This window comes from Humulus lupulus, chromosome 5 (genome assembly GCF_963169125.1).
Source record: "Humulus lupulus chromosome 5, drHumLupu1.1, whole genome shotgun sequence".
Lineage (NCBI taxonomy): Eukaryota > Viridiplantae > Streptophyta > Magnoliopsida > Rosales > Cannabaceae > Humulus > Humulus lupulus.
In genome coordinates, this window is record NC_084797.1 from 69,886,584 (window position 1) to 69,898,520 (window position 11,937).

The window sequence follows — 11,937 nt, forward strand, 5'->3', positions numbered from 1 at the left end:
TGGCTCGCCACTCGCCCAGATGGCGTCTCCTACACCTCGGGCACTCCGGATAAGTCTGCCATGCCTCGCCGCCACCCTGACCCCTCCTATCAGGACCAGCAGCGGTCGAAGTGTCAGGAGCCTTTCCCTTGAAGTCACTGGGGCCTCCGCCCCTACCTGCCCCTGAATAAGGAGGCACCACTCTGCGGCCCTCGCGTCTCACCGCACTTTATTTCCAAATCTTGTTCTCCGCTCCCTCAGCGGTAAGAGCCTTCTCAACGGCCTGCGCATAAATTGTTCCTCCAGGTACCGTTGTAATCCTAACATCCCGGGCTATCATAGCATTAAGCCCCCTGATAAATCTATCCTGCCTAGTAGCATCGGTAGGCACAAGATCCGGTGCAAATTTCGCAAGTCTATCAAATTTTAGGGCATATTCAGTAACAGTCGTATTGCCCTGCACCAAACCCACGAACTCATTAACTTTCGCTACCTTGACGGCAACATTGTAGTATTTATGACTGAACAAGTCTCTGAAACCTTCCCAACTCAAAGCAGTAACATCCCTGGTCTGCGATGCCACTTCCTACCAGATGCGGGCATCCTCTCTCAACATATAAGTGGCACAGGCCACTCTATCATGCCCATCTACTCTCATGAAATCCAGAATTGTAGTAATCATAGTTAGCCATTGCTCGGCTTTCAATGGATCCGGTCCACCCTCAAAGACTGGGGGTTGCTGCTTCTTGAACTGCTCATACAACGGCTCCCATCTGTTTCCAACCTCTTCTGACTGCACAACTGGTACCACTGTAGGTGGTACAATAGGGTCAGCACTCCCTAATGGAGCCTGCTGTCGCAGAATACGGATCTGCTCATCTTGGCTCTGCAACCGAGCCTGCATATCGGCCATAAGTTGCTGCCAGTTCTCAGGGACTGGCGGAGGAATCTGGCCCTGGTCATCATCCGCGGTCCCAGACCTAGTGCCGGCTAGTCACATAGATTTTCTTGGACGCATAGCTATCCAAATCAATCTGCAATCAACGACTCAGCAATCAGACCATGATGACAGGGTAAAAGCTTCTCCAAAATCCACCCATGGAACATAACCACACACACACAGTCAACATATAGGTATTTATCCACATGCACCGGCTACTAATAAGCATGCCCTAATCTCATCTCCCAATAGCTATGAAACAAGCATTCATCCATACACAATATGCAGTTAATCATCCAAATATTCATGTACATGCACGACTATGCTAATAAACATGCCTCAATATTCTCACACAACAGTCAAGGGCCAGGCCCTATTAGTATCTCATGCTCCCTATTAATCCAACAGATAACAACAATCATAGTTCATTCCAGGCATATAAGCATATAAGCACATATACACATTACCAAACCCTGAATCGAGCTTGTCTCTAGCAGCAAATGTACATGTCCAGCCGGTCTTCAGGAACCCTTAAACCTAGGACGCTCTAATACCAAGTTATAACACCCTGGATAGCCAGGACCGCTACACTGTGTACTTATTAAGGTGCAGGACTTGCTAATCAAGTCATTTAGTCAAACGTGTCACTAAACCATAAATGTGCTAAGGATAAAATGGTTTTGGTCTCAAAAGCTACATTTCATATACTTAAACAAATTTACATATGGGATCCCAAAAAGGAACAGTGTTTAAATGTTAGTTTACAAAATTTCCAAAATACAGACTACCATCAGCCACTCTAAGGCAAAACAAACATTTATAGCTTTTCTATTCCTGTTATCCTCTCAACCGTGGCGGCTGAGCAGTTGGTCATGTACATTCCGCTCATAGAGCTCTCTAAGTCAGGGCTGATCAAGTTTGCCCTTGCCTTTACCTGAACCACGTAGCACCCATGAGCCAAGGCCCAGTAAGAAAACATATTACACATCTCAACAATCATATCTAGAGAATAATTCATCAAGCATGATCAACCACTTAACATTCCGCATTAATCACATAGCATGTAATCAGAATCAAAGATGCAACCAATCATTAATAACAGTCAAATCACATAATAACTAGGGCCGACAACTTAGGCCGCACCCTCTGTTTACCCCACTGACTCCGACCTGCTTAAACCGAGCTCAGTGCATAATAAGCTGTCCTCGGCTACCAGTGGCCGAGTCGCGCCCTGTGCGCAATTGTAACCTTTGGCACTCTTAGGCCATTGGTTTACTATTTACATGGAATAATACCATCCTTTCCAATGTATACATATTAGGGAACCCTTAGTCCCATCACAAATACACAACCAGGTGCAGTTTTCTTACCTTTGGCTTCCAAGTGAACTAGTTACGAGCGATGCTCCTTGAGCGCGATCCGATCCTCGAGCCCTAGCTTAGCACCAAGTCACAACCAAGATAAAGGATACCATCAACAATCTTAAATGAGCTTCTAGACAAAGTTCTAGTCTCCAGAACATTGAACTTCACCAAACATGGTAAAAGATTCAATCCCGAGCACCCTAGGTTAAATTCCCAAGCCTAGAATCTAAAAATCCCAAAATCCCTTAAGGGTCGCGGCATTAGCCACCCATGCCGCGGCATGGCCCCAACCAGAGGCCTCCCAATGCACAAAAACAGGTAAGGGCCACGACCCTACTCAGACCATGCCGCGGTCCGCCCTCCTTCCTCAGCACCCATCAGCTTCGAAAGGCCGCGACTCACCAAGAACTATGCCGCGGCCCGACCCCTTCGAACCCAGAAAAAACCTCCATTTTTGACTCTCAAACCTCATGCAAACTCACTCAAAACTACCCCAATTCCATAACTCAATTATCCAAAAACTTCCCACAAGATTCCAGCAACACAACCAAGCTGAAAACTAGACTAGACACCCATCAAAAACCCACTTCAATCACTGAAACTTTCTAACTCAAGAACTCAAAACCCAGCCATGCAAACACTATAACTCAACCTTTAAACCTTAAATTAGAGCTTACCTCAGCTGCAGAACCAATCCTCCAGAAGTTTTCTGGCCTAACTTCCAAGGTTCCAGCCTCAATTTAATCTTCAAATCCAAAAACCCAAAAATTCTTAGAACATACCCAAAAACACAGAATTTCAACCACAGAAAATGGAATTCAATGCTTACCTCAACCTTGATTAAGTTCCTTTGATAACCCTTGAGCTAATCCTCTAAACTCCAGCTTCAATTCTTAGAATTCCAGCCAAGACCACTAAGTTTCTTTGTTTTTTTTTGGGAGAGAAAGAGAGAAAGGAAGAGAGGGTCGGTTTGCTATATTCCACAATTTTCTAAAATCTTCTTAAGTCTATCCTTAAGCAATTAAGTTAATCCCAAGGCTCGGGGTACCGGAAACGTCCCCGAGGGCAAAATGGTAAAATTCCCTAATATTCCCACTTAGACTTCCTAACCTCAAATATATCTTAAATTATTTATTTTCATAACCCGGTAATCTAAATAACCACCCAATACCTGAAATACCCCTTGACTTGCCCAAAGTCAAACATTAGGCCCCGTTGTGACTTTCCCGCTATCCAGCTCCCTAGGATCCCCTCAAGTCGCCCGCTGCAGATTTACCCACATAATAATGTGGTTCACACAAGTATAACATTTAATCACATTTATATTCATATAATCATACAAGCATGCTTATCATGTAATCATGCATTAAATCAAAAAATTCACACATAAATCAATTATGCCCTCCCAGCACACTAATCAAGGCCCTTAAGCCATATTAGTGAATTTGGGTCATTACAACTAGTCTCTTTGGAATATCCCACAAACATGAAAAGTTCAATGCAAGATTCCAGTTTTCCAGTCTTTCCTTTTAGCATGTGTACCGGACACCCCCAAATACAAAAATGGTGTGAATTAGGTTTAGTACCATTCCATAATTCCAATGATGTCTTCTTGATAGACTTGGAAGGAACGACATTCAATATGTAGATTGCACAATGAATGGTATAGCCCCAGAATGATAGTGGCAATGATGAGTAACTCATCATTGATCTAACCATGTCGAATAAAGTCCTGTTCCTTTGTTAAAAAACACCATTCTTCTATGGCATTCCTGGTGCAGTAAGTTGGGATTGAATTCCATGCTCATGTAGGTGGTCCTCGAATTCATAATCCAGGTATGCTCCTCCTCGATCAAATTGAATAACTTTCAGTAATTTACCTAATTGCTTTTTAGCTTAAGCTTGGAATTCTTTAAACTTTCCAAAAGTTTCAAATTTCTTTTGCATCAAATATAGGTAACCATATCTAGAATAATCGTTAATGAATGTGATGAAATATTCAAACCCTCCTTTAGCTTGCACATTAAGTGGTCCACACACATCAGTGTGTACGAATTGGAGTGGTTCTATGGTTCTTGAACCCTTTGCAGAGAAAGATCTTTTGGTCATCTTGCTTTCCAAACAGGATTCACAGACTGGAAGAGAAACAACAAATAATTCTCTTAAAGGTCCCTCATTTGCTAGTCTGTTAATTCTATCCAAACCAATATTCCCCAATCTAAAATGCTATAGATATGTTTTACTATCAGAGTCATCTTTTAGACGTTTAATAGATCTTGGGTTTGCAACTTTAAACATTTCAGAGTTGTATATAGATTGCTATTTTGGCTTAAGTTTATACAACCCATAATTGGATTTTGCATGACATATTTCAATACCAGATCTTGAGGTAACAATCAAATTATTATTGAAAGAAGTATCAAAACCTTGTTCATGGAACATAGAAATAATAAAGTTTCCAATTAATAATCACATTATTAATCATAAACTAAAATTTTCTAAGACATTAGTTTTCTTGTTCTAAATGGAAATCTAAAATTTCTAAAATAAGAATAGACTATTTTTTTTTTTTAAATTGTTCATAACAAAATGAAAATTCCAAATAAAACTAATGATCATGCTTCATCTCTATCCACCATCTAGCGTACAGTTAACCTCTTTGTGAAAAGATTCTTAACCCGCGATGAAGAACAAAAATATAGTCAGTGGCATGTGTGAGTACAATAATGACCAGAAATATATATATATAAATCATATTTACCTTCGTTTCTTTCAAACAATTAGATATAGTAGCTTCTTCAGCTTCGTCTATAATCGAGTGCCATATATCATAGGCTTTCTCAATATGTATATATTTTCCTATAATTTCTTTAGGCAAGCTATAAAGCAAGAAAGAACGAGCCAAATGATTGGACTTACTCCAATCACTATATTTTTCATGTTCTTCTTAGCCATGTGAAAAGGATGGAACTGATGGGGGCTATTCAACAATCACATTCATTAACTTTTTAGTTTTGAGAACAATCATCATTCTTGAAAACCAACAATGCATGTCATTTAGATAAAATGTGAGAGTTTCGAGGAAGATATCAATGGTATGTTTGCTGAAATAAATAAATAATATCAAATTTTAATTTAGCATATATTATGAATATCAACAATTTTTGGAATAATAAATAACACAGAAAAAAATTATTACTAATTCCACGATAAATTAATTTAAAAATTAATGGACCAGCCTTAGAGTAGGTCAAACTAATCTTAAATTAATTTTGAGACACTTCTCAGATTCATAAGTGAAAACTTAAAATCAAATATTTTCTCTTTTGACTTATGAACAACTGCTAGTTTGGTCAAGAATAACTAGTTCGCCTGAAAGCCTAGTTAAGCTTTGTGAGTGTAACCCATTATTTTAGATTAATGACTTAGCTCAAGAGTGTGCCTTAGGGCCAGTCAAACTTGAAGTACATCATCTATCCTATTCTATATAGAAGTTAACCTTGAATAATAACATAGTTAGAAGCTTTCCTTAGGGGGACACAAACAAAGGCACCTCGAGGCCCATTCCATGAAACATCAGTGTTAACTAATAATGGAGACCATAGGAGTTATTGTTATTACCCATTCTCCCACTCACTATTTTAGAATATGTGTTTTCTCAAAGCATCCTATGCTTTTTAATTAATTAAATTAATCAAATTAATTTACCAAATGATATTATAATAATTAATAATCTCATTATGCATTTAAATCATTAAACAAGATTTAATTATCTTACTAAATAGGCCCTTAAACTATCTAGTCAATAAATACTCTAATTATTAAGAATATTATTTGCCTATCTAATAAAATTAATTATCAAATAGGTCTTGAAATTGTAACACCCTAAATTCTAACTATGATTTTATAAAATAAACTTATAAATTGAAAAAGTGTCGCCTTCTTTATTGATAATTTAAAATAAACATAACTTAGGTTTAAGAAAAATAAATAATAGTCTTTACAATAGAATAAACATAAAACTAGGCAACATTTAATAAACTTCATAATTTTCCCAAGAAAAATAACACACGACTATACAACCCCTACATATTCACACTAGTCTTGCTATCAGGAATCCGCTTGCCACCGGTCATCTAGGGTTACCTTAATCTGCAAAAATAAAAGAAAGGGATGAGATTCTAAGCCCAGTAAGGAAATTACACAGCAAATCATACAAAAATCAACTATAATCTCATAACAAACAATTTCACATGCAATACCAGAATCATAATAGAATCCAAAGTCACAATCCATTCTATATCACAGTCATACCAAATATCACACACATATCTAAATTATATCCTGCAATCATAACATTTGTCATAGATACATAAATAACAAATCAGAACATCCAAAGAAACAAATAAGAGCTATAATGGTTGGAAATCTCCATAGTCCACTATACAACAGTGCCTCCACGACCTAAAACAGAGCGCTAGTGCTCCACCCTTACCGTTTCCATGTACCTGAAATGTTTACCATATAAAATAGTAGATCTAACATCTACACTACCTAATTTTCCTTACCTTGAGTGTGGTGCACATAAACTATACTGAATCCTTTATATGCTAATCCCACTTAGAACCTTATTTCATAAATATAATACCATCATCAAAATATAAACTAATAGATCTAAATCTCACAACATAATCAAAACTTAACTATACCTCAACCTTAATCTTGAAGAAAACCCTGGATCCTTAAATTCTTGTACGGTTTTGGTTAAGAGAAAAACTAGCTTTGGTCGTGTCGCCTTGTGGATAATAGGGTTCGACTATGTATGATGAAGGTTAGGGTTTTGAAATTTGATGCAATTAGGGCTTAGGTGAATTCGACCACACTAGGGTTTACTAGGGTTTTCGAAAACCATGAAGAGGTAATGATAATGATGATTTCGGCCTAGGGTTGATGTGGATGGTGGGTGCACGATAACAATAGGGAGAGGGGGAGAGTGCATGTGAGAGTTCAGAGGAAAGCAAGAGTGAATGAGAGAAAAAATGAGAAGGAATAGGTTCTATTTATAGGCTCTTGGAAATCCTAACTGCACTAGGATTCCTAACTGCACTAGGATTCCCTTGATTCTTTCCTAATTTCAATCTAACTATAAATCAAATTTAAAATTCAAATCCCTAAATATCTTATACAAATTTCGACCACACTAAATAATAAAGATAATATAAGATATATCCACTTAATTACTTAATTGCTAAACAAACTCCACAAAAATATGCCTAAGTAGTTTATGATTCTTATCTTATTTTTCTTATTTAATTAAATAAAAATAGACCCTAATTAAACTATACATTTTGGCCACCAATAATAAAATAATATTTTATTCTCTTAATAATTCTAAATTAATTATCCACAAAACTATATTATAAAACTACTAACTTTATTCTAACTATACAATAGAAACCATACTAAACTATAGTAATCATAACCAATAAATAATTTCCAAATTAAACCTTATTCTAACACCACAACTCAAATTAAAAACTATTCTATAAAATAAAATAACCTATTGTCACATAAATAAAGAGGTCTAAGAGAAAGGTAACTTTGGTTACTACAATTCTCCCCTCCTTAAAGAAATTTCGTCCTCGAAGTTTGACTTACCAAAAATCTTGGGGTACTGTTCCCTCATATCTTCTTCCAGCTCCCAGGTTGCTTCTCGCTCACTACTATTACTCCACAGAACTTTTACTATAGGGATACTGTTTACCCAATAATGGCTGCTTATGACGTGGCAGGTATTCCTCACACGTGGATGACACGTGGCAGAGTCAAAATAAGGCGGTGCTGTTCGATTATCGACCAGCTATACATTGCTTCATCAAGCCTGACTATTAGATATGACCAGGCTGGTCGTATGATTCGGTTTATTTCCTTATAAGATTGTGATCTTGTAATAACTACGTGGGTTATTTCATCTTTATTGCCTTGATACACGGATATTAAGAATAGTTAAGGCCCATTGGCCCATGTAACCCCCCTTGAGCCTATAAATATGCATGAAATAGCTCAAGGAGGGGACTTTTGATCTTTGAAGCTTTTTTCTGAATATTGAAAGAGAGAGCATATAGTGCAATTATCCATCGTCTTGTTGTAATTCTCCCAAGATTTGTGAAACTCAAGAACCCTAGTTCTTTGATCACGACATTGGGATTCAATATTAATAATAGCACTAAGTGGACATAGGTCATTACCATTCATTGGGGCCGAACCATTATAAATTGTTGGTGTTTCTTCTTTACAATTAGATTAAACTCTTAATTGTCATCTCATTTCCTGTCGTATTTTTGACTTGTGTCGTTGGCCAAATCGAGGGTCAACAGATACTTTTGGACCTTAATTCCTTAGTTCCCTTTTCTAGAATGCGTATTGGTCATTCTACATAACTAAAGTCTTGCTTTAGCTCCAGAGATTCATAATTCAACACATGGGACTGATCAGATACATATTTCCTCAATATTGAGATGTGAAACACATTATGCGTTTCTTCTAGCGATGGCAGCAACACCAAGCAATATACTACTTGCCCAATTTTTTCCAGTATCTCGAAAGGACCTATAAATCTTGGGCTTAGTTTTCCTTTCTTATCGAAACGCATAATCCCCTTCATGGGTGATGCTTTCAAAAAAACATGGTCACCTACTGCAAACTCTATGTCTCGCCTCTTAGAGTCTGCATAGTTCTTCTGACGACTCTGAGCTGTGACCATTCTTTGCCTTATCTTTTCTACCACTTCTGTCGCCTCCCTCATTACGTCTGGACCCAACTGTTGCCTTTCACCCACCTCGTCTAATAAAGTGGTATTCTACATTTACGCCCTTGCAACATTTCAAAAGGTGCATTCCTATTGTGGTCTGATAACTATTGTTGTAAGTGAATTCCATAAGCGGTAGGTATTTACTCCAAGACCCTAGAAAGTCTAAAGTACAAGCTCTTAAAATGTCTTCTAAAATTTGTATGGTACATTCTGATTGACCATCTGTCTTAGGATGTAAAGTTGTGCTTAACTTTAACTTACTCCCCATAGCACACTGTAAACCTTCCCAGAATTTTGATGAGAAGACTGACCCTCTGTTAGAGATTATTGTCTTAGGAACTCCATGCAACCTTACTAATTCTGCCACGTAAATATCTGCATAGTGCTATGCATTATACGTGGTATGAATTGGTAGAAAATGTACGGACTTTGAGTCTGTCTATAATCACCCACACGAAATCATACTGCTTCATAGTCTTAGGCAATCCCGTTACAAAATCCATTGCTATGTCCTCCCACTTCCATTATGGAATCTCCAACGATTGCAATGACCCCGCAGATCTCTGATGCTCAACCTTAAATTGTTGACAGGTTAGGCACTTTGCTACAAATTCGGCTATGTCCTTCTTCATTCTCGACCACCAATACATTGTCTTGACATCATTGTACATTTTAGTCGACCTTGGATGAAGTGAATAAGGAGTAGTATGTGCCTCTTGCATGATTCTGTTTCTCAATTCTGTTTTATCATGTATTTTGGGCAAGGCGCCCCGGAATGATTGCTTATGAGCATGTTTAAGTTTTCTTGCTTGGCCTTGGCTCACGGGTGCTATGTGGTGCAAGTAAGGGGAAAGGGAAGCTGGACCAACCATGATGAGTTGGAGAGCTTAGGTGGTGACGTGTACATATGTGGCCACTTGACCACCACGGCCAAGGTTTCTCAGAGGAACTAGGGTTAAACCCTATTTTTGCCGCTTAGGTTGGTGGATTGTAACTTTTGCGTTGTAATTACCCTTTTCAAACTATAAACAACTTTGTAAACATTTATTATGGGAACCCATGTACAACTTAACATTTTAATTAAATATCTATCCCTTTTGACCGAACTTTTTAACTCTGGACCATTAATCCCATTTAGTTGCACGTTTATGGCCAAATAACTCAATTAGTGAGTTTAGCACTATTTAAAATACATAGTGTAATGTTCTTGGCTAACTAGGGCATTACAGAAGTAGTCCATTTGTAGGGTGGGTGTGTTTGTGAGGAAGTCAGTTTTGAGGGACCTTTTGACTTTCTTAGACTCTATAAGGGTAGCTAGTCCTTATAGATTCATATGTTGTCTTATAAGATTCACTGCTCATATATATATTATAAGTATTTTTTTATATATATCTCACGAGGTCAGGCGCCTAATTTACACATGGCTAGGCGCCTATTGAGGCTCACTAGGCTACGCACCTATTTCGCACATGGCTAGTTACCTGTAGAGGCTCATGATTCTTGGCATCTATTTTGCACAAGGCTAGGCACCCAATGAGATTGGGTATAATACCTCTCAAGTGGTTGATGGGATCTATCTTGCCAAGCACTTTGTTTTTTGTTCTTTTCGATACGCTTTGACAATTTCAATTGACAATGGAAGTATATGTGTAACGCTCTGGATAACCAAGACTGTTACACTATGTGTTTAAAATAGTGTTTAACTTGCTAAGCAAGTCGTTTGAACTCAAATGTGTAATTAAAGACTAAGTCAAGGTCAAGTATTAAAATATTTGGTAAAAAAATGGTTATTTTTCATTAAAATATTAAGTTTATACACGGGATCCCCAAAATCAGTTTACAGACTTGTAAAAGACAAATAGAATACGATTTAGCTGTCCTAAGCGGCAAATCAGGGTTTAACCCTAGTTCCTCCCAAGCTATCCCGACCGTGGTGATTGAGCAAGCTGCATATGTACACATCGCCCCTGAAGCTCTCCAACTCATGGCTGGTCCCGCTATCTCTTTCCCTTACCTGCACCATGTAGCACCCGTGAGCCAAGGCTCAGCAAGAAAACTTAAACTAGCATGCACAACTAGGCAACAATATAAAGGCAGTAAACATAAATCATTAGATTCAATTAACAATAGGGTATACGCGACAAACTCACAGAAATATTCAGCTCAATCAAATGTATGATTCAAGCTCATCAATCAATACAAATAGTTAAGTGTGAACCACACTTCTGTTTATTGTATAATGTCTAGGCCCAACGCCCTTAGGCCAAGTATATTGGTCTTATAGCTGACCCCGACACCCTTAGGCCAGGCTGTGTTCCGCACACTTGCTATCGGCCCCCGGCACCCTTAGGCTGGCCTGAAACAAACATAGTTACAAATGCACAATGCATAACAAATAATCAATGGAAGCATATACAAGCATTCCCATCCAGATATTCTCAGATACAGATAGGTTCATATTCATAATATATTCATTAACAAAGGTTCGAGCCTCATTCACAACTCGGGTGCAGTTTTCTTACCTCAAGTCCTGAGCAGCTAGCGTATGGCAGCCCCGAGCACGATCCCTAATCCTTAGCCCTTGCGGCAAAACCTAGTCATAATGCGATAATGGATAACCATTAAAAGCCTAAACCAATTAAAAGCTTTGGAATCAAATACTAGCATCTGGGACCTTGAATTCTACTAAATCGGGTAGTAAAATTTTTCCCGAGCGCTTAGGTTTAAGTCCCCGAGCTTAAAGACCAAACTTGGTCATGGCTGCCTAGGCGAGCCGTGACCTGGCCCTAAGGGTCGTGGCGCGCCCCCAAGACAGAGGTGCCAGCCCCCAACCCCTACAGGCA